General features: G+C 44.6%; 1 long non-coding RNA gene across 1 annotated transcript in view; it reads left to right on the top strand.

Annotated features, from left to right (window-relative positions):
• The window catches only part of LOC142759826 (uncharacterized), a 69818-nt gene extending 55921 nt beyond the window's left edge, over nucleotides 1-13897 (top strand). The window contains exons 2-3 of the long non-coding RNA XR_012883202.1: nucleotides 11713-11815; nucleotides 12740-13897. This is a non-coding gene — a long non-coding RNA (uncharacterized LOC142759826). The remainder of the gene's footprint in view (nucleotides 1-11712; nucleotides 11816-12739) is intronic.
• The last annotated feature ends 8674 nt before the right edge of the window (nucleotides 13898-22571 follow it).

Genomic DNA, 22571 nt, shown 5'->3' with positions numbered 1-22571 from the left:
AGACCACCATCCTTCTTCCCCACGAAGAAGAAGCCAGCACCTACAGGAGAAGTCGAGGGGCGAATGAAACCCTTGGCCAGGCATTCTTGGATATACACCCTCATCGCTTCACGTTCAGGACATGAAAGATTAAATATCCTACCCTTAGGAAGCTTGGCACCAGGCACCAAATCGATAGCGCAATCGTAATCTCTATGGGGGGGCAACACCTCGGAGGCCTCCTTAGAAAACACATCGGCGAAGTCCTGAACAAACTCAGGAAGCGTGTTTACCTCCTCCCGGGGAGAAATAGAGTTAACAGAAAGACATGACATAAGACATTCATTACCCCATTTGGTGAGGTCCCCAGTATTCCAATCAAATGTGGGATTATGCAACTGCAACCAGGGAAGACCTAATACCAGATCAGACGATAATCCCTGCATCACCAGTACAGAGCACTGCTCCAAATGCATGGAGCCAACCAGGAGTTCAAAAACAGGAGTATGCTGAGTAAAATAACCATTAGCAAGGGGGGTTGAGTCGATACCTACTACAGGGATGGGATAAGGTAAATCAATACAAGGCATCTTTAGAGACATAGCAAAATCCACAGACATGATATTAGCAGATGAGCCAGAATCCACGAAAGCACTGCCCGTGGCAGACCGGCCAGCAAACGAGACCAGAAAGGGAAGCAAAATTTTATTGCGTTTCACATTAACGGGAAATACCTGTGCGCCCAAGTGACCTCCCCGATGATCACTTAGGCGCGGAAGTTTTCCGGCTTCTTATTCTTGCGCCTGGGACAGGTGTTCAGTAGATGCTTGTCGTCCCCACAGTAGAAGCAGAGACCATTCATTCTGCGAAACTCTCTACGTTGTCGAGGGGACATGGAGGCCCCGAGTTGCATAGGTACCTCCGAGTCCTCCGTGGAGGGGAGAGGAGACGGGACCTCGGGGGGAATCGCAGAAAAGTCAGAGGGGAGCACACTGAAGCGTTCTAGCTGACGTTCCCTGAGACGTCGGTCAAGTCGTACTGCTAGGGCCATAACCTGGTCAAGGGAGTCAGGCGAGGGGTAGCTAACCAGCAGATCCTTTAGGGCGTCAGATAATCCTAACCTAAACTGGCACCTTAGGGCCGGATCGTTCCACTGAGAAGCTACGCACCACTTCCTAAAATCAGAACAGTATTCCTCAACCGGTCTCCTACCCTGACGTAAGGTCACCAGCTGACTCTCGGCTAAAGCAGTCCTGTCAGTCTCGTCGTAAATGAGTCCGAGGGCAGAGAAAAAACGATCAACAGAGGAAAGTTCAGGGGCGTCAGGAGCCAAGGAGAAGGCCCACTCTTGGGGCCCTTCCTGGAGTCGGGATATGATGATACCCACCCGCTGGTTCTCGGAACCTGAGGAGTGGGGCTTTAGGCGGAAATACAGTCTGCAACTCTCCCGGAAGGAGAGAAACGTCTTACGGTCCCCTGAAAACCGGTCAGGTAACTTGAGGTCGGGTTCTAGAGGTGAGGTGAGGGGTACTACTAAAGCAGCGTCACCCTGATTGACCCTTTGGGCCAGGGCCTGGACCTGTAGGGAGAGGCCCTGCATCTGCTGGGTCAGGGTCTCAAGGGGGTCCATGATAGCGTCAGCGTAGGAGAAATGGTAGACTAGGTAAGGGCTTGTAATTATGTAATGGCAGGGAGGAGGTGAAGGGAAAGTGAGCCCTAATCTACCCACCGCCCTGTCCCTGCCTACTTGCAACGACCCGCCCTAGGCGACGAGGTACAACTGGGCGGCGGTCCCTACGCTGGCTAAGTGCACTGGAAGACAAACAGGGAACACACAAGGGAAGGGGCAGTAGCCACGGAACGCCACGAGGAAACGGGGCGGCGAACGAACAGTCAGGACCAGGACGAAGTGAGTACACCCGAGCAGGCACGGAGACAGAAGCAAGCCAGGGCAAGCAAGCAGGTCAAGCAGAACTGCAGCAAGGCAGAAGCACGGCAGAAGCAGGCTGGAGCAAGCAGCAGTGGGGCCAGGAATCCAAAAGAATTACAAGCACTGAGGGAGAGCACAGGGCAGGTAATAAAGGGCAGGGGGCGGAGCTAACTCCGAGAGACCAGGCCGCGATAGGCTCTCCCACTCCTGAGCCTGCCACCCTGGTTGGTGGGAGATGGTGTCAGTCGAGCAGGTCTGGCCTCAGGTGTGGATTGATTAATCCCAGGAGTATAGCTAGATGAAGTACCTGGCAGATCCCTAACACCTTGTCTACCATATGAGTCTCCTGAAGTAAGGCTATATCAGCCTTCAGCGCATGCAAATGTCACAGGACCATAGATCTCTTGTGTGGGGATAATAGCCCTTTAACGTTCCACGTTACTATTTTCATAAAACAGCTAACCGTATTGGGCTATGGTGGCAAGATGAGTATCTCATATCTGTTCCCGAGATCGACCAAGTCCAGCAAGCTGGGAAGGTAGTTTTATGACTAATTAGCCCCTCTATAGCTACATTATATACCACGATTCTTCTGTCTTTTAATGGAAAACCAAAACTTTTAACAATTACATAACTTTCCCTTTTATCCTCAAGGGCCCCCTGTACCCCCAAACCCGTAATTTTCAGCACTTCACTTTTTTCTGACACGGTGCTGACTCCCGCTCTCCTACCTAAATAATTCAAGTCCTCTGACCAATTAACAAGATTCTATACCAACTTCACAACATTTAGCCATTTCCCCAGTATCTTTCGTCTCGCTTTATCATATATCCGCATATATCTTCTAGAGTGTAACTGCTGTATAGTGTTATTATCATGTCATACGGGTATAATCAATTGGATCATCATGTGTGCTTACCCATTGTCCATCTATAGCACATCATCAGGTTGTCTGCAAAAGTCCCATTTATTTGGAATCTAGAGTCCTTATTTCCCCGCTCGCGGAGTCTGTGGCAATCTCTTTTCCTTTGCTGGTTGACTCTTCACCGCAGGGGTTTGGGACTGTATGGGCACCTCCTTTTCTGGTACTGTTCTTGTACCCGTCGGCTGAAGACTCTCCTGGAGCAAATCTTTGAAAACTTCCTCCGCTTCCCGATGATCTGTGTATATCTGCATGGTGCCACTTGGTGTCGTGACTTTTAATATTGCTGGATATTGTAGCTGGAATTTCAGTCCCCTGTTGTGGAAAGCAGTGCAGATCTTGCTGAATTGCTTGCGTTTTTTGGAAACTTCAGCTGAGCAATACCCAAACATCATGACTGATACTCCATTTAGCTTTGTCGGTCCCTGCCGCATTTTGTAGGATCGCAGTAGGGCTTCCTTGTCTGAGTAGTCCAGATATCTTACTATAACTTGTCTGGCTCTCTTACCAGCTCCTGGCTGTGCCTGTAGATGCTGACGGTCTGGGCCCACTCTATGCGCTCTTTCAACTTTGCAAGGACCATTCATGTTTAATACCTTTGGCAAATCATATTCGCATATGCGCTTCAAGTGTAGGGCCGGTATGTTTTCCGGAAGGCCTACTATGCGTAGATTATTTCTTCGGGACCTGTTCTCCAAGTCGTCAAATTTAAGTGCCATCTTCTGCTTCTCCTCTAGTAGTTCCTGAAGTGTCCCATGGGTATCGGCTGCTTCATCTTCTAACATTGAGATGCGTTGTTCCATTTCGTCTAGACGTGCTCCATGTTGGGTGAGTTCACTTTGAAATTGTTGTAATGAAGCCGATATCGTAGTCGCTAGAGTGACCTGTATATCTGGCGTTATGCGTTTTGCCACTTCCATGGCCAATTTTTTGTAGTCGATCACTGGTGACATCGTTGCGCCAGAAGCTGATCCCATCCCGTCATCATCCGAGAGTTGCTCCTCATGATCCGAGGACTGACCTGTGGTCTGCTTCTCCTTGTGGGTCACAGGCGGCATATTGTTACCAAGGGCGTGTGTTTGCGCAGTGTCCCTTGAAGCGTTCAGGGCAGCTACTGTATGCGCTCTGAGAGGCGGGATCGTGTCGGAAAGTTTCGTCTGTCACTTCCCAGTAGGTATCTCGTGCCTGCGGATTTCGGCGGCGTCGATATATGTCTGTTTATGTTAAGTCGTTTACTCTGTTGCCGTTTTGTGTTTTCGCGCCTTTATTTTTGCCAATCTTTGTGTGTCTGTTCCCGTTGTCTCTCTTCCCCTGTCTGCGTCATTCAATGTCGGGAGTATTAACGCGGGAACACGGGGCTGTTACTGTTTCCCCGCCGATCTTATCCAGATCCTGGGCCTGTGTTCCCCCTTCTATCCTGTACTCCTAGATAATCTGCAGTGGGATGTCAGCCGTGCTTCAAGATGGCGTCTGCCTCCCCCAGATAAGCCTCTTGTATCCGTTCTTCTCAACACAGCTGACCTCTGTCAGCTTGCTTATAGAGATTTATTCTCTTCTGCCGCTCTCCGGTGCCGTACCTGCGTTTTATTGAATGCTACTGCCCCTGTGTCTTCTCTCCTCCCCGTGCCGTGTCCTTCAATGTCGGGCGTCGTCACGCGGGGGTGCAGGGCTGATACGGCGCCTCCGTTGGTCTCGCCCGAACGCTGTCCTGGTGCTCTCCCGTCTGCTCAGCACCAGCAGGTTGAGGTATGATTCTGATCGTGGACGATGTGAAAGTCGGTCTCTTTAGGTAGTTTAGCATGGAGCGTTCTCTGCACCCTCCTCACATGTCAGCGCCGAAACCGGAAGTCAACCGGTCTTCTAATTATTTTGCATCGCATGGATGCCCTTTTGTTAGGTGATTGTCGCGCCATAACAGCAGGGAAGACAAGACCAGCGTGGCTACTGGTCTTATTGCTGCATCCTCACGCTGATGGCTGAGGGTTCAGTGCGTGGTCTACGGCCCATAAAGGCGGACGTGCTCCTGTAGAAGTGAAATAGCACAAGTGAGTGTTGGAGAGGGTGTGGAGTATTGGCCGGTGGATGGGCAGGAGCCTCCCTTCAAGCAAGCACACAGTATGGCTGGGTTCACGCGACCTATTTTCAGACGTAAACGAGGCGTTTTATGCCTCGATTTACGTCTGAAAACACGGCTCGAATACGTCGGCAAACATCTGCCCATTCATTTGAATGGGTTTGCCGACATACTGTGCCGATGACCTGTCATTTACGCGTTACTGTCAAACAACGACGCGTAAAAAAAGACGGCTCGTCAAAAGAAGTGCAGGACACTTCTTGAGACGTAATTTGAGCCGTTTTTCATTGATTCCAATGAAGAACAGCTCCAAATTATGGCCGTAATTGACGCTCGCAAAACGCGAGTACATGCAATTACGTCTGAAATTACGGAGCTGTTTTCTCCTGAAAACAGCTCCGTCATTTCAGACGTAATGGTCATTATCGTGTGCACAAACCCTAAGCCGGCAAGCGTTAGAGGCCTAGTGCAAAGTCTGAACTTAAAGGGAAGGTGTCATGATTTTTGTTTTTTTATTATATTGCTTTTAATATAATGTAAACAAAAATGTTATTTATTTGTGTTGTCACTTTCTACTTTTTAATGTATTCATACTTTTACTTCTCTATGGGGGCTGCCATTTTTTTTTCCCATCTCTGTATGTGTCAATTAATGACACATACACAGATGGAATACGGCAGCACAATGCATAGGACACAATGAACGGCAGCCGTTCATTGCTTCTGCTATCTGGGTCTGTACTGCGCAGACGCAGGTCAGAGTCACACAGCAGAGAAGCTGGTTTGTAGGGAGATAGCAGGCGCCATTATGAAGACGAGCTGCACTGCAGGTAAGGTGTCTCTGTCTGTCGCTCTCTCTCTCTCTCACAGACCCTCGCTCTCGTGACCCTCGACGGCCCCCCCAGTTGCTAGATGTATTGTTAGTGTGGACGGTGTGCGGAGCTAAGCTTGTCAGATGTAGTAGAGCTGAGTGTGTGTGTCTGTGTAGTAGAGCTGAGTGTGTCTGTGTAGTAGAGCTGATTGTGTGTCTATGTAGCAGAGCTGAGTGTGTGTCTGTGTAGTAGTGCTGAGTGTGTATGGATGTAGCAGTGCTGTGTGTATGGATGTAGCAGTGCTGACTGTGTGTATGTGTGTAGCAGTGCTGTATGTGTGTGTCTGTATGTAGCAGTGCTGAGTGTGTGTATGTATGTAGCAGTGGGGACTGTATGTATGTGTAGCAGTGCTGTGTGTGTCTGTATGTAGTAGTGTTGAGTGTGTGTGTGTGTGTATGCATGTAGTAGTGCTGAGTGTGTATATGTATGTAGCAGTGCTGACTGTGTGTGAATGTGTGTAGCAGTGCTGAGTGTGTGTGTATGTGTGTAGGAGAGTTGTGTGTCTGGATGTAGCAGTGCTGTGTATGTATGTAGTAGTGCTAAGTGTGTGTGTGTGTATGTGTGTAGCAGTGTTGTGTGTGTAGCAGTGCTGTGTGTGTATGTGTGTAGCAGTGCTGACTGTGTGTCTGTATATAGCAGTGCTGAGTGTGTGTGTGTATGTATGTAGCAGTGCTGACTGTGTGTGTATGTGTGTAGCAGTGCTGTGTGTGTCTGTATGTAGCAGTGCTGACTGTGTGTGTATGTGTGTAGCAGTGCTGTGTGTCTGTATGTAGCAGTGCTGAGTGTGTGTATGTATGTATGTATGTATGTATGTAGCAGTACTGACTGTGTGTGTATGTGTGTAGCAGTGCTGTGTGTGTGTGTGTGTGTGTGTGTGTGTGTGTGTGTAGCAGAGCGGAGTATGCACGGGCACCGCTGATACTTCATAGCCGCTTATCAGCTGTTTTGAAGAATCAGTGGCGAGCACCCCCTCACACACACACAAAGCCCCCCAAACATGCAAAATCAAGTGTAATCAAGCGTTTTTTGATGCGGTTTTTGGCACGTAAAATGTGCAAAAAAAAACGTGTCAAATACACGCCGTGTGAACTGTAAAGTCATTCACTTCACTTTCATCATTCTAAGGGTATGTTCACATACAGTGTTTTCAGCCGTTTTTCGGGCCGTAAATGTCCCGAAAAATCGGAAGCAAAACGCCTACAAACATCTGCCCATTGGTTTCAATGGAAAATACGGCGTTCTGTTCCGACGGGGCGTTTTTTACGTAGCCGTTTTCCAAAATGGCATGTAAAAAGACGCCCGCCAAAAAGAAGTGCATATCACTTCTTGGGACGTTTTTGGAGCAGTTTTTCATTGACTATAGAAAAACAGCTCCAAAAACGTGCGTAAAAAACGCTGCCAAAAATGCGAGTTTGATTAAAAAATGGCTGAAAATCAGGAGCTGTTTTCCCTTTGTTTAGTAAGCTTGTGAACATACCCTTAGCCTTTTGGTGTGTCCTATAGCTTCTGACAGCTGCAGAATCACACCCAAAATGGCAGCCGGACACTGCTTAGCAATTTGAAGACACATTTTCCTGGCTTGTAGGAGGGGGGGTGAGATTCCCTCCCACATTTATGGTAGCTGTGAGTCAGGTTGCTTTGCCTTATTCACCTTGCTGTAATTTTGGGAAGTGCTCCCTCTGGTGGCCAACATAAGAAAACATGTCAAATTATTATTTCATTTTTAATACTTTCCACCATGTGGAAGAAAAAAAAAAACCCGCCAAAAAACGTAAAAAATATAATAGTAATAGGTAACTTACTTAAAAAAAAAGGTTTGATTCACTACGCATTCCCTTTAAAGAGGATGTGCCCCATGGTCAGGGAGGAGTGCCCTCGACTGTCCTACAAGTGGTGAGCCAGCTAGCCATCACGGTCTGCCTACCCGAACCAGGTTATGAAGTTGTACCACTGAGCCTCTCTGCTGAGAATTGTTTTGTTTTATCTGCTGTGGCCGCATGTACATCAGCCTGACTACAGGATTTTGTCTGCCATCATCCCGGCGCCTGATTTAATCTTTTCTAAGACTACCTTGTGTTGGCCACACCTTACAGACGCAAACGTAAGTGCAGTTTACATTAGATGTAATTTGTTTTCCAGAACAATACTAGATGGCATGAAGCGGTTACAAAGCACTAAAACGATGTCAGGTAAGTAACTACAGGCCAGCAGCTGGCAATTCATAGTATGACACTTAAGGAGGCTCTGTCACCAGATTTTGCAACCCCTATCTGCTATTGCAGCAGATAGGCGCTGCAATGTAGATTACAGTAACGTTTTTATTTTTAAAAAACGAGCATTTTTGGCCAAGTTATGGCCATTTTTGTATTTATGCAAATGAGGCTTGCAAAAGTACAACTGGGCATGTTGAAAAGTAAAAGTACAACTGGGCGTGTATTATGTGCGTACATCGGGGTGTGTTTACTACTTTTACTAGCTGGGCGTTCTGATGAAAGTATCATCCACTTCTCTTCAGAACGCCCAGCTTCTGGCAGTGCAGATCTGTGACGTCACTCACAGGTCCTGCATCGTGTCGGCCACATCGGCACCAGAGGCTACAGTTGATTCTGCAGCAGCATCAGCGTTTGCAGGTAAGTAGCTACATCGATTTACCTGCAAACGCCGATGCTGCTGCAGAATCATCTGTAGCCTCTGGTGCCGATGTGTCCTCGCTCGTCTGACACGATGCAGGACCTGGGGAAGTGACGTCACAGCGTGATCTCTCGAGAACACGGCTGTGTCTGCACTGCCAGAAGCTGGGCGTTCTGAAGAGAAGTGGATGATACTTCTCGTCAGAAAGCCCAGCTAGTAAAAGTAGTAAACACGCCCCGATGTACGCACATAATACACGCCCAGTTGTACTTTTACTTTTCAACACGCCCAGTTGTACTTTTGCAAGCCTCATTTGCATAAATACAAAAATGGTCATAACTTGGCCAAAAATGCTAGTTTTTTAAAAATAAAAACGTTACTGTAATCTACATTGCAGCGCCGATCTGCTGCAATAGCAGATAGGGGTTGCAAAATCTGGTGACAGAGCCTCTTTAAAGGAGCTGTTCCACGACTTATTTTCCTCCCAGTTGGTCTGAAATATTAATGAAGTTGATCGTTTAACTTGTGAAAATCTTCCTAATTCTGGTCTTGGCAACTTTCCACTTTTCCCTAATATACCCCGTGGATGGTCACTGTTCAGGGCGGGCTGCACTCCATCTGCTGTTTCCAACAAGTCCCAAGTACACTAGTATTGACATGCTACTGCAGAGAGAAAGCCAAATGCGAATCTTCACCCTCCAACTTCAGAGGGATTAATAATGCACCAGTATTATGAATGAGGATCCAGCCCCTGAAAATTAGAAACTGTGCATGCGTGTCCACCAACTAAAGCATCGCTGGGTGGATAATCACAAACATTTACTCTGCGATCCACTGGGGGTGCCAATCAATACAAGTAAGAACGATATCTCAGCACATTAAAACATTTTTAAATCAGTTTTAATTTGGTTATACCTTATTTTATAATAAACAATTACTTTATTACAATTTTTAAAAGTGGGATAACCTATTTAATAAGTATAAGAGTTCTTTAACCCCTTAATGACCAGCCTATTTTAGACCTTAATGACCCAGCCATTTTTTACGTTTTTCCATCGTCACATTCCAAGAGCTATAACCTTTTTATTTTTGCGTCGACATAGCCGTATAAGGTCTTGTTTTTTGCGGGACAAGTTGTACTTTTTAATAGCACCATTTTGGGGGACATATTATTTATTGATTAACTTTTATTAACTTTTTTTTGGGGGGGAATAGAAAAAAACCTGAAATTTCGCCACTCTTTTTCGCGTTTTAAATCAACGGCGTTTACCGTGTGATATAAATAACACAATAACTTTATTCAGCGGGTTGTTACGATTGCAACGATACCAAATTTGTATAGTTTTTATATGTTTTACTACTTTTACACAGTAAAAACACTTTTTTTTCAAAATTATTTGTTTTTGTGTCTCCATATTTGAAGAGCCGTAACATTTTTATTTTTTCGCCGATGCGGTCATATGAGGGCTTTTTTTTTTGCGGGAAGACTTGTAGTTTTTATTGGTACCATTTTGGAGTAGATGCGACTTTTTGATCTCTTTTTATCACATTTTTTTTAAGTCAGGATTCACAGAAAACAGCAATTTTTCCATAGTTTATTATTTTTTTTACGGCGTTCACCGTGCGGGTTAAATAATGTAAGAGATTTATAGTCGGGGTCGTTACGGACGCGGCGATACCAAATATGTGTAACTTTTTTACTTTATTTTGTTTTTTTAATAGTAAAGCATTATGTATGGGGAAAAGCTGGGTTTTTCATTTTTTTTCAAATTTTTTTTTTTAAATTAACTTTATTAAACTTTTTTTTCACTTTTTTACTAGTCCCACTAGGGGACTATAATATGCGATTCTCCGATCGCTATTATAATACACTGCAATACTTTTGTATTGCAGTGTATTACTGCCTGTCCGTTTAAAACGGACAGGCATCTGCTAGGTCATGCCCACGGCATGATCTAGCAGGCATTCATTACTGGCAGAACTGGGGGCCTTTATTAGGCCCCCGGCTGCCATTAGAGACACAGACACTCGGCGATCGTATCGCCGGGTGTCGGTGGGGAGAGAGGGAGCTCCCTCCCTCTCTCTAAAACCACTCAGATGCGGTGCACGCTATTGAGCACCGCATCTGAGGGGTTAAACGGGTGAGATCGATACTAATATCGATCTCAGCCGGCAGAGCAGGGACGCTCCCAGCCCTCAGCTGCCTCTAGCAGCTGAGAGCAGGGAGATTTGACGCTCCCTGCTCTGTTTACTTTATCCTGATGCAGTGCCGTAAAAAGACATATGCATCAGAATAAAGCCCGTTAGTGGCCGCCGTTAAAAGGCGTATTGGCGGTCACTAACGGGTTAATACTTGTGTATAAAAATACGGATCACATACGAGCGCACAATATGGATCGTTTCTTCTTGTACTGTTTCTGTTTTGTATCTGATTTTGTTCCGTATTTTATTATGACTTGTTTCTTTTTCTTCCATGTTTGTTCCATTTTTTGTTAAAAGGATTAACTTTTTTTGCTGTTTTTAGAATAAATACAAATGTAACAAAACTAAACAAATATGCACATGTGAACTATGCAGAAACAGAATATACATTTTTAAAAGCAGTCCTTTGACTTCTGTGGGCTAAAATCGGTACCAATACGGATCCATTGGAACATGCTGTATATTGAAAAAAAAAGTGCATAAAAAATGCGAGTATGAAAAAAATAAGAATGGGAAAAAAACATTTAAAAGTATTGGCACCTTTTTTTTCAATAAAAAAAATGGAATTAATACAGATCTGATATTCGGAAGTGTAAATGTGCTCCAAGTATACCAGGCTATTCTGTTCTGACCGGTACACTTGAGGGAAATGTTCAAACATACCTGTCATACTTCCTGGGCCATTTATATAGGAGATCTTCAAGTTACTGCTGCTTTTTATTACAATGCTTTAGTCTCCTATACCTCAATTGATGACTGCTGAAAGGACGTAAGCAGATAGTGGAATTATCATGTCATCATTGAGGGTTCACATTCAGTCATACAGCACAGATATATTCTGAGGGGATTGTGTACTCAAGAGACCAGACAAGTCCAGGTTCTGAAGAAAAAAAAGGCAGCAATCCAGCGCAGAGGAGTTTTAATAGGAAGCGCAGTTCCAGGTTTATTTCTGAAAATTCTTTAAAAGATGTATGTCTCAGATGCAAAGGTGGTTAGCTATATTGAATAGTGGCTACGCGTTTTGAATGAATGCAACGTCGTTACTCATGGCTTGTTGTCAGCAAAGTTATGTCAAATCGAGGTTTATATCCGGTCATTTACAGGTGTGACAGATTACGGTCCAGAAGAGATCCATTGGAACGCAAATCAATTCCGGAGATTCACGTCAACATCCAGGATATATGGTGGTGTATACCGCGACATCAGGTAAGTAAATTTGAACTAAAGTATAAGAAGGGAGAAATTTAAAATGTATAATAGTTTGTCACGATAGTCGCGGTTTCAAATGATCCAATATTATTATAAGCGTATTACTGCAAATCCTTGATGACCGGATGTAAACATCGGAATGGATACAAAATTATAGAACAGAAGAAAAAAGGCTAAAAAATACATAGTTATAAATCACAACTTATCAACTTTAAAATCATTGAACTGGCTGGAACAAACATTGTTATTTATAATGACTATAGAATTATTAGAACAGAGTGTAAGTCTTGAACAGATGTTTGCGGTTATTAATCAGAAAGATGTATTCAAAAATTATTGAATATTAATCCACATTCAATAATAATAAAAAAAGGCCCATGCGGAAAAGCTACCTATAAGTAATTGATCTGCATTTTTGACTGTTTACTCTCTGAAAATGAAAATCCCGCCAGTAAGCGACTATTATAGGGGTACTAGTCTACCTATGTTCAGTAGTGGAACATTAACTCTTTCCTGAGGTTGAGGCCTTTAGGAAACTTAGTTTTGAGCCTGTAGATCCAAAAAGCTTCTCTGTCTAATATTTTGTGTCTCCGATTGCCTCCTTGGATCGGGGTATTGACCCTCTCTATAGCGTAGCACCCTAGTGTTATAACTGATTTATTATGATATGTAACAAAATGTTTAGCAGCATTGGAGATGTTAATAATGTTGGGATTTCTGATGTAGCCGAGATGCTCCAAAATTCTCGTTTTAAATTTTCTGCTAGTACATCTGACAAATATCAAATTGCACTCAACGCACGCAATGATGTAAACCACCGATTCGCTGTTGCAATTGATGTATGTCTTGATTGGAAACGTCTTGGCAACCTCAGAATCATGAAACACTTCAGTAGGTTTTACATATGAACATATTTTGTAGGGATTGGAGCCACATCTAAAAAACCCCTTGTGATGCAGCCAAGTAATCTTAGTCTCACTGGAGGAAAACATAGAGGGAGAGAGTGAATTGCCCAAGGTCGGGGCTTTACGTGACACAATGCGACAGCCATGCCTAAGAATACTCTCCAACTGATCATCATCAAAATGGGTAAGTATTTCAAAATTATCTCCCTGATTTCAGTGAACTGGTTACTGCACCGTAGGACCAAAGTAGGTTAATTTGAGTCAAGATTAGTTGGTGATTTTGCCTCAAATAATAAGCGATCTTGTATTTTTTTTAGAGACTATGGAAGTCGCTCTTTTGAGAGCCCAGTCAGCATAGCCTCTTTTTTGGAGTCTATGACAAATTTGTTGTTGTTCTATCCTGTAGCAATCTTCACTGCTGCAATTCCTTTTCGCTCTATACATTTCCCCAATTGGAATGGATGAAATAGTTTGCCTGGGATGACTTCTTTTGGCATGTAGGATGGTATTCCCTGAAATGGGTTTACAAAACGTTTTGGAACAAACCCGTTCACCTTCTATTCCCTTTAATTCCAAATCCAAATGGTGTCTCTATCAAAAGTGTAAGTGAATCTGAGATTATATGAATTATCATTGAGATAATTAATGAATGCCGGTATCGCAGATACATCCCCTTCCCAAATGAAAAGGAGGTCATCAATGTATCTGCCATACCAATTGATGTTGGTCCAAAAACAGGTTCTGATCTGTTTTACTTTAGACTATTCCATTTATAAGAATTTGCTGATTTTCTATACGGCATGTAGCATCTTTGCAATAACCCATTATCTTACATCTGTAACCTAAGTAATTAGCAGAGCAACATCAAATTACAATCTCATAAAATATTGTCATCGTGCATAAATTATTCAGCCTACTCCCATCATCCTCAAAGTAAAACTGGTTTGTACTACTTCTTACACTCCTACCTACAAGTACCTAGCTCTACACATTAATGCCCCATGCGCATGACCGTAGATTTCGTCAATAATTGTGGACCGTAATTATGGACCCATTCACTTCTATTGTTCAAGGATACCTTCCCGTATATTTACGGGCCGTAGAAACCTTCCGTAAAAAATAGGACATGTCCTATTTTTTTATTTTCCGGACCGTGCTCCCATTGTAAAGGATCTGCCAGGCACAGCTTCTGTGTCTACGCCCATAGGTAATCAGTCTGCACCTGCTTCTATGTCTGTGAGACTGACTCCATCTTCCACCACTCAGGATGGCAAGCTTAGGAGTGGGAGAGCCTATCACAGCCTGGCCAGACTGAGCTAGCTCCCGCCCTCTGTCTATTTATACCTGCCTTTCCTATTCCTCCTTGCTTGTGATTCTTCTCGTTTTGTTTCCTGGCCCTGCTGCAGCTTCTTGTACTATTTGTCCCTGTTTCATACTGACCCTGGCTTACTGACTACTCTCCTGCTCTGCGTTTGATACCTCGTACACTCCTGGTTTGACTCGGCTTGTTCGCCACTCTCCTGCTCTGCGTTTGGTACCTCGTACACTCCTGGTTTGACTCGGCTCGTTCACCACTCTTGTTGCTCACGGTGTTGCCGTGGGCAACTGCCCCATTTCCCTTAGCTTCTGTGTACCCTTGTCTGTTTGTCCGTCGTGCACTTATTGAGCGTAGGGACTGTCGCCCAGTTGTACCCCATCGCTTAGGGCGGGTCATTGCAAGTAGGAAGGGACTGTGTGGCGGGTAGATTAGGGCTCACTTGTCTGTTTCCCTACCCCCATCATTACATAATCACAAGCCCTACGCTCAGTAAGTGCACGAGACAAACATACAAGGGAATATAAAGCAAAGGGAAAGGGGCAGTTGCCCACGGCAACACTGTGAGCAACAGAGTGGTGAACGAGCCAAGTCAAACCAGGAGAGCACGAGGTACCAAACGCAGAGCAGAAGAGTAGTCAGAAAGCCAGGGTCAGTATGGAGCAGGATCAAATAGTTAGGAGCTGTAGCTGGGCCAGGAAACCACACGGAAAGAATCACAAGCAAGGAGGAACAGGAAAGGCAGGTATTAATAGACAGAGGGCGGGAGCTAGCTGAGTCTGGCCAGGCTGCGATAGGCTCTCCCACTACTAAGCCTGCCAGCCTGAGTGGTGGAAGCTGGAGTCAGTCTCAGAGAGATAGACTCAGGTGAAGACTGATTACCTATGGAAGTTAACCCCGAAGCTGTGCCTGACCAGATCCTTTACACCCATATATCTAGTCTACCCTGGTCCCTGACACTACTATGGACCCCCTTGAGACCCTGGCTCAGCAAATGCAGGGTCTCTCCCTACAGGTCCAGGCCCTGGCTCAGAGGGTCAACCAGCCTGATGCTACTATGGTAGTGCCCCTCACCTCACCTCTTGAACCCCACCTCAAGTTGCCTGACCGGTTCTCAGGGGACCGGAAGACTTTTCTCTCCTTTCAGGAAAGTTGTAGGCTCTATTTTTGCTTAAAGCCCCACTCCTCAGGTTCTGAGAGCCAGCGGGTGGGTATAATTATGTCCCGGCTCCAGGACGGGCCCCAAGAATGGGCCTTCTCCTTGGCTCCTGACGCCCCTGAACTTTCCTCTGTTGATCAATTCTTTTCTGCTCTCGGACTCATTTATGACGAGACTGACAAGACTGCCTTTGCCGAGAGTCAGCTGGTGACCTTACGTCAGGGTATGAGACCTGTTGAGGAGTATTGTTCTGACTTTAGGAAGTGGTGCGTAGCTTCTCGGTGGAATGACCCTGCCTTAAGGTGCCAGTTTAGGTTGGGTCTGTCGAACGCCCTGAAAGACCTGCTAGTTAGCTATCCCTCTTCTGACTCCCTAGATCAGGTTATGGCTTTAGCGGTATGACTTGACCGACGTCTCAGGGAACGACAACTTGAACGTTTTTGTGTTTTCTCCTCTGACTCCCCCATGATGCCTCCCGAGATTCCGTTGCTTCGTTCTTCCACGGAAGACTCGGAGGTACCTATGCAACTCGGGGCCTGCGTGTCCCCCCAACAACGTAGAGAGTTCCGCAGGAAGAATGGTCTCTGCTTCTATTGTGGGGATGACAAGCATCAAGTGAACAACTGTCCTAGGCGTAGGAATAAGCAGCCGGAAAACTTCCGCGCCTAAGTCATCATCGGGAGGTCACTTGGGCGCACAGGTATTTCCCGTAAATATGAAACGTAATAAAATCTTGCTTCCCTTTCAGGTCTCTTTTGGTGGTAGGTCTGCTACCGGCAGTGCCTTCGTGGATTCAGGGTCTTCTGCTAATATCATGTCTGTGGAATTTGCTATGTCTCTAGCTATGCCTTTGACTGATTTGCCTAAACCTGTCCCGGTAGTGGGTATCGACTCCACTCCTCTTGCTAATGGTTATTTTACACAGCATACCCCTGTTTTTGAACTCCTTGTTGGCTCCATGCATTTGGAGCAGTGCTCTGTACTGTTGATGAAGGGATTATCGTCCGATTTGGTTTTAGGACTTCCCTGGTTGCAGTTGCATAATCCCACGTTTGACTGGAATACTGGGGATCTTACCAAATGGGGTAATGAATGCTTGATGTCATGTTTTTCTGTTAATTCTATTTCTCCCCCTGAGGAGGTGAACACGCTACCTGAGTTTGTTCAGGACTTCGCTGATGTTTTCTCTAAGGAGGCTTTCGAAGTGTTACCTCCTCATAGAGAATACGATTGCGCTATCGATTTGGTACCAGGAGCTAAGCTCCCTAAGGGTAGGATATTTAATCTCTCTTGTCCCGAGCGTGAAGCCATGAGAGAGTATATCCAGGAATGCCTGGCCAAGGGTTACATTCGCCCTCTACTTCTCCGGTAGGTGCTGGCTTCTTCTTCGTAGGGAAGAAGGATGGTGTTCTTAGGCCATGCATTGACTACCGTAACTTGAATAAGGTCACTGTAAGGAACCAGTATCCCCCCTCCTTTGATTCCTGATCTCTTTAATCAGGTTCAGGGGGCCCAATGGTTCTCTAAGTTTGATCTACGGGGGGCGTATAACCTTATCCGCATCAAAGAGGGGGATGAGTGGAAGATAATTCACTGTATTTCAAAGATATATTCAATTGTTCTCCCACAACATAACAATTTTAAAGGATTCACTGGTGTGATATGAGTAAAATATAACATTTATTTATAACTCTCTAAAAACAGGGGTACAATCACCACTGTGAAAAAGCCCCACCGTGTGTATAAAAACGTATTAAATAGTAAACACTGAGTTCTAATTCAATTGTGAACCTACTATAGCTCAGTGTTAAAAAAGAATATCAATACGGAATCAGCATTTGAAAAGTGGGCATAACAATAGTCTTGACCCTAATTCACACTAGAGTCCGTGATAACCGCACCGGAAGCTCCTAGTGTTGAGGTAAACAAACAATGCTAGTGTTCCCTATGCTAAAAAATTCCTATTCACAACCGACCCTACGCGTTTCAATACTCATCATCAGGGGTCTGTAGCTTGGTCACTCTGGCCGGGATGCCAGCGATATTTAGTTCAGCAGCAGGTATTCTGCTGTACACCACGGAAGCATGCTCGCATAAATATCAGCGGCATGCTTCATTCTGGGACTCTAAGTTATTTAAAGCATCTGACTCCTCCCCCTGTCCTCGGCACCGCCAATCGAAACAGCCAATCACACTCACCAATCGAATTCGTGACACCTGTCCATGTGACTCCCGGCCATCTGCTGACAGCCAGGAACCAACATCGACCGCATCAATTGCCGAACGCGCAGTAGAGGCCACAAACGAAACCACGGTCGTGTGCATGGCCCCATAGAAATTAATGGGGCCGCAATTCTCCCGTGGATTTTCGGGGGAATTGTGGCCTCAAAAGCACGTTCGTGTGAATGGGTCCTTAGGTTCCTTTCTCCTCTACTGCATCAGAAACAGGGATTAGTGACTTGGACACTTGAAATCATGAGCTCCAGCAACCATCATTCTATATTACAGAACCTCAGTAAGAGCTCATGTATTGTAGAACATTTAGGCCCCATGCACACGAACGTGCTTTTGCGACCGCAATTCCCCCGAAAATCCACGCGAGAATTGCGGCCCCATTCATTTTTATGGGGCCATACACACGACTGTGGTTTCCACGGTCCGTGCATGGCCCAGGAGCCTGGACCGCAGAAAGAACGGGAATGTCTTATTATGGCCGTGTTCTGCGGTCCAGCATGAAGCCCGCGTGGCTGATTCTGGACCGGAATTCAAGGCCAGAGTGTTACGGACGCTCTGGCCGGAGATTCTGCTCCTAGAGGTGGCCACTAACATTACTGTACATATATAGACCAAGACGTCAGGGACTCCTCCAGGAGAGGAATCCCTGGCCAGGGCGTCGACAATGCTCAGGATGGGGATTCCACTCCTAGGAGCCCCAATGGAGCTATCTATAGGAGGAGGTAATATCTACAAAGGGGTGTGTGTGGCACTACCTACAAGGTGGTGTGTAAAGGATTACAGCATCTGCAGGGGGCACTGTGGCATCATGTAAAAAGGGGCTTTCCAATCTTGACATTCTACTTATAATGGAAAACTTGATTGTTAAAATAAGCACATGGCGTAAACTTGCAAATTTCCGGTAAGTTTAAACCTAGTGGTGGTATTATAGTAATGTAGTATTATTATAGTTATGTAGTATTATTATAGTAATGTAGAATTGTTATAGTAGTTCAATTAACTAAATGATTAACAATCATTTGTATTATATCAAATTTAAAAGTAATGCGGCCCGTCCACTTCACATTTTTTCCATGTGCGGCCCATTTATCCAGCAGAGTTTGAGACCCCTGGCCTAGGATATACTCTGCAGGTGGGACATATTGTATTGTATTGTATTCTGATTCATACTGAATGGCCTACATCAGGTAGGAGGTGCTGTATACTACTCTATTGTACCCTGCATTGTTCTTAACCCCTACCCGCACGAATCAGTAACTATACGTTATCACGGGAGGTTACATCCCGCACGAGGACGTGTAGTTACTGAGTCGTTCCCAGTTCAAACTTTCGGTGACATCACAGTCCATCACCGCTGATTTAGGCAATTAACCCCAATCGCCGCATCTAAGGGGTTTGGAGCAGATTGGCAGCCCCCAACAATGCGATTTCGGGGGCTGTCGGCCGGACAATGGCCTCCGGGTCTGACATGTATGGAAGCCGGGGGCTGGTCCTCATAGGCTTCCTATTACGTCACTGTCAGTGTCAAACTGACAGTTGCTAGTGTAATGTATTCTAGCAGCGATCAGAGCTGCAGGTCTTCAAGTCCCCTAGTGGGACACAAAAAAAAAGAAAGTGTAAATAATTTTTTTTTTTTAAAAGTGTAAAAATAAAAGTTACAAAAACTGCTTTTTTCCTAAAAGTCTTTAATTATAGAAAAAAAAATGGAAAAGTTAAAAAAAAGTAAGAATATTTGATTATTTTGTTACGTTATTTTTCCCGCATGATAAACACCGAAAAAAAATAAAAAAAATGCAGTTATCACTATTTTTGGGTTACCACCCCTCCCAAAATATAGAATAAAAAGTGAAAAGTGAACCCCAAAATAGTACAAATAAAAACTAAAACCCATCCGGCAAAAAAAAAAATAAAAGCCCTTACACAGCTTTTTTGACTGAAAAAAATAAAAAGTTATGGCTCTCTATATATTTTTTTTTATAATAAATTGATTTTATTGAGCAAATGTAATAAGGCTATATACATATGGATCACCGTGATCGTATTGACCCACATAATAAATTCAAATTGTCATTTATAGCGCACGGTAAACGCTGTACAAAATAAAGAATTTAAGTTGCCAAAATAACAGTTTTTTGGTCATCTTAGCTTTAAAAAAAAATAAAAAAATTATAAAGAGTGATCAAAGAGTTGTATGTACCAAATGTCACATAGCGGGTAGTGGACCCACTAGGCCGTACCGCTGTAGCGGGGAGGCAGCTGGCCAAACAACAGGAAACCCCAGAAATACAATGTCCCGCACAAGGATACCTGGATAGTCCAGACTGTGGCCGCAGCTCTGGCACTGATGGAGATGGGTGCAGCAGATAACGCCAAACGTGGCAGATGACACAGGTGCCGCAGGTTGCACCAGACGTGGCGGATTCCTCTGGACGTGGCGGATTCCTCTGGACGTGGCGGATTCCTCTGGACGTGGCGGATTCCTCTGGACGTGGCAGATGACACAGGACGTGGCGGATTCCTCTGGACGTGGCAGATGACATAGGACGTGGCACGACTCAATACTAGAGGCATAGCACAGGGGGAACAGGTAACAAGGCACGTGTAACAACTGGAACGGGAAACACTAAGGGACCATTTGCAAGACAGACTGGGAAAACTAACAACGCTCAGGCAAGGATCAGAAGGCCTGGGGCCTTCTTATAGACCAGGAAATCGTGGCAGTTGATGATGATGACGATTTCCTTTAAGGCCGGGCACGAGCGTGCGCGCGCACCCTACGGGATAAAGCAGACCGGAGCGGAATTGAGCGCTGGCGTCTCCTAGGAAGGAGATGGGGACCAGCGCTCACGGATCCATGGACGCTACACCAAAAATGGTACCAATGAAAACTACAGATTGTCTCGCCAAAAATAAGCCCTCACACCGCTCAATCGACCAAAAAATAAAAAAGTTATGTCTCTCAGAATGTGGTGAAACAAAACAATTTTTTTTTAACAAAGTTTTTTCTTTGGAAAAGTAGTAAAATGTTAAAAAAAACTATATAAATTTGGTATCACCGTAATTGTACTGAGCCTCAGAATAATGTTGTCGTTTTTACCGCACGGTGAAAGACGTAAATTACAACCCAAAAACCGTTTTGCAAAATGGCCGTGTTAAAAAAAACGCTCGCAAAAATGAAGTGTATGTCACTTCTTTAGCCGTTTTTCATTGACTCTATAGAGAAACCGCTCCAAAAACGGCTGTAAAAAACGCGAGTTTGCTTAAAAAACGGCTGAAAATCAGGAACTGTTTTCCCTTGAAAACAGGTCCGTATTTTCAGACGTTTTTTAGTAAGCATGTGAACATACCCTTAAGGGTACGTGCACACACAAAATCAAAAACGTCTGAAAATACGGAACTGTTTTCAAGGGACAACAGCTCTTGATTTGCAGCCGATTTTTAATCAAACTCGCGTTTTTGGAGCTGTTGTTCTATATATGCGCCCTTTTATTTGAAAATGAGGCCTAAAAAAATTCCCCTGTTGGAACAGAACGCCGTATTTCCCATTGAAATCAATGGGCAGATGTTTGTAGGCGTTCTGCTTCTGTTTTTTCAGGCGTTTTTCGAGGCGTAAATGCCCCGAAATACGCCTGAAAACACTACGTGTGCACATACCCTTAACCCCTTCCCAACATCCGCTGTATATATATGGCGCTGCCGGGAAGGTGTTCCCGCAAAGCGCAGTACAGTTACGTCGCGGTAATGGTGTGGGCTCAGAAGCAGAGCCGGCAACATTATCGCGGGGTGACAGCTGTATTATACAGCTGGCACCCTCCTGTAACTGCCAGGACCGGAGCTATTCTCCGATCAGATGCTGCGCTCAATATAGTGACGCAATCGCTGGGTTGCTGTGGCAATCGGACGCCACAAAATGGCGTCTGAGTCTGCCTTGTACGGGAGCCGATGAGGACCCGCCTGCGGCGTGTCCTTAAAGGCTTGCTGTCAGTGAATAACTGACAGCGCTAATACACTGCACTACGTATGTAGTGCAGTGTATTAGAGTAGCGATCGGGGCATCAGGCCCTCATGGCCCCTAGTGGGACAAGTAAAAAAAGTAAAAAAAAGTTAATAAAAATGTGGTAAAACAATAAAAACACACACATTTCAAATAAAAATAAAGCTAAACTGACTTTTTTCCCATAGTAAGTCTTTTATTATGGGAAAAACCGTCAAAATTAAAAAAACTATACATTATTGGTATCGCCGCATCCGTAACGACCCAAACTACAAAACTATTATGTCATTTATCCCGCACGGTGAACGCGGAAAAAAAACCCCATGAAAAACAACCCGAGAATCTTTGTTTTTAGGTCACATCTCCTTCCAAAAAATGCTATAAAAAGTGATCAAAGAGTCACATTTACTCCAAAATAGTACCAATAAAAATGGCAATCCGTCCCGCAAAAAATAACTCACTGACACCGCTTTGTGCACGCAAAAATAAAAAAGTTATTGGTCTTAGAATATAGCGACAGAAAACAAATGATTTTATAAAAAAAGTGATTTTATTGTGCAAAAGCTGCAATACATAAAAAAACTATATAAATTTGGTATCGCCATAATCGTATCGACCCGCAGAATAAAGCTAATATGTAATTTAGGGCGCACTGTAGATGCCAAAAAAAAAAACAATAAAAAACTATTCCAGAATTGCTGGTTTTTGGTAATTTCCTTTATCAAAAAATGAAATAAAAAGTGATCAAAAAGTACCAATAAAATCTACAGCCCGTCTCGCAAAAAACAAGCCCGCACACCTCTCAATCAACTGAAAAATTATGGCACTAGTAATGCGGTGATGAAACATCTCAATGCGCAGGCCGGAGGGGAACATTCCTTCAGTTTCAGGGCCCTAGTATTTAGGAACTAGGAAAGGGAAGGGACATAGCACATCCGCTGGAAGGGAGGGTGCCCGTATTATACCAGCGCAAAACTTTCCCAGCAATATTTCCCAAACTACGCAGGAGAAAAAGTTCCCAAAAGGTGAAAAGCGTTACAAAAGGGGGATAAGAAAGAAAACTGTTTATCAGTGTTACACCGGCCTGTGCATAACGGATTGCTTCACATCGTAACACACATCTATGGATAATTGTATTATTTACC

This window comes from Rhinoderma darwinii, chromosome 4 (assembly GCF_050947455.1).
Source record: "Rhinoderma darwinii isolate aRhiDar2 chromosome 4, aRhiDar2.hap1, whole genome shotgun sequence".
Lineage (NCBI taxonomy): Eukaryota > Metazoa > Chordata > Amphibia > Anura > Rhinodermatidae > Rhinoderma > Rhinoderma darwinii.
This window is presented reverse-complemented; position numbering and strand designations above follow the sequence as displayed.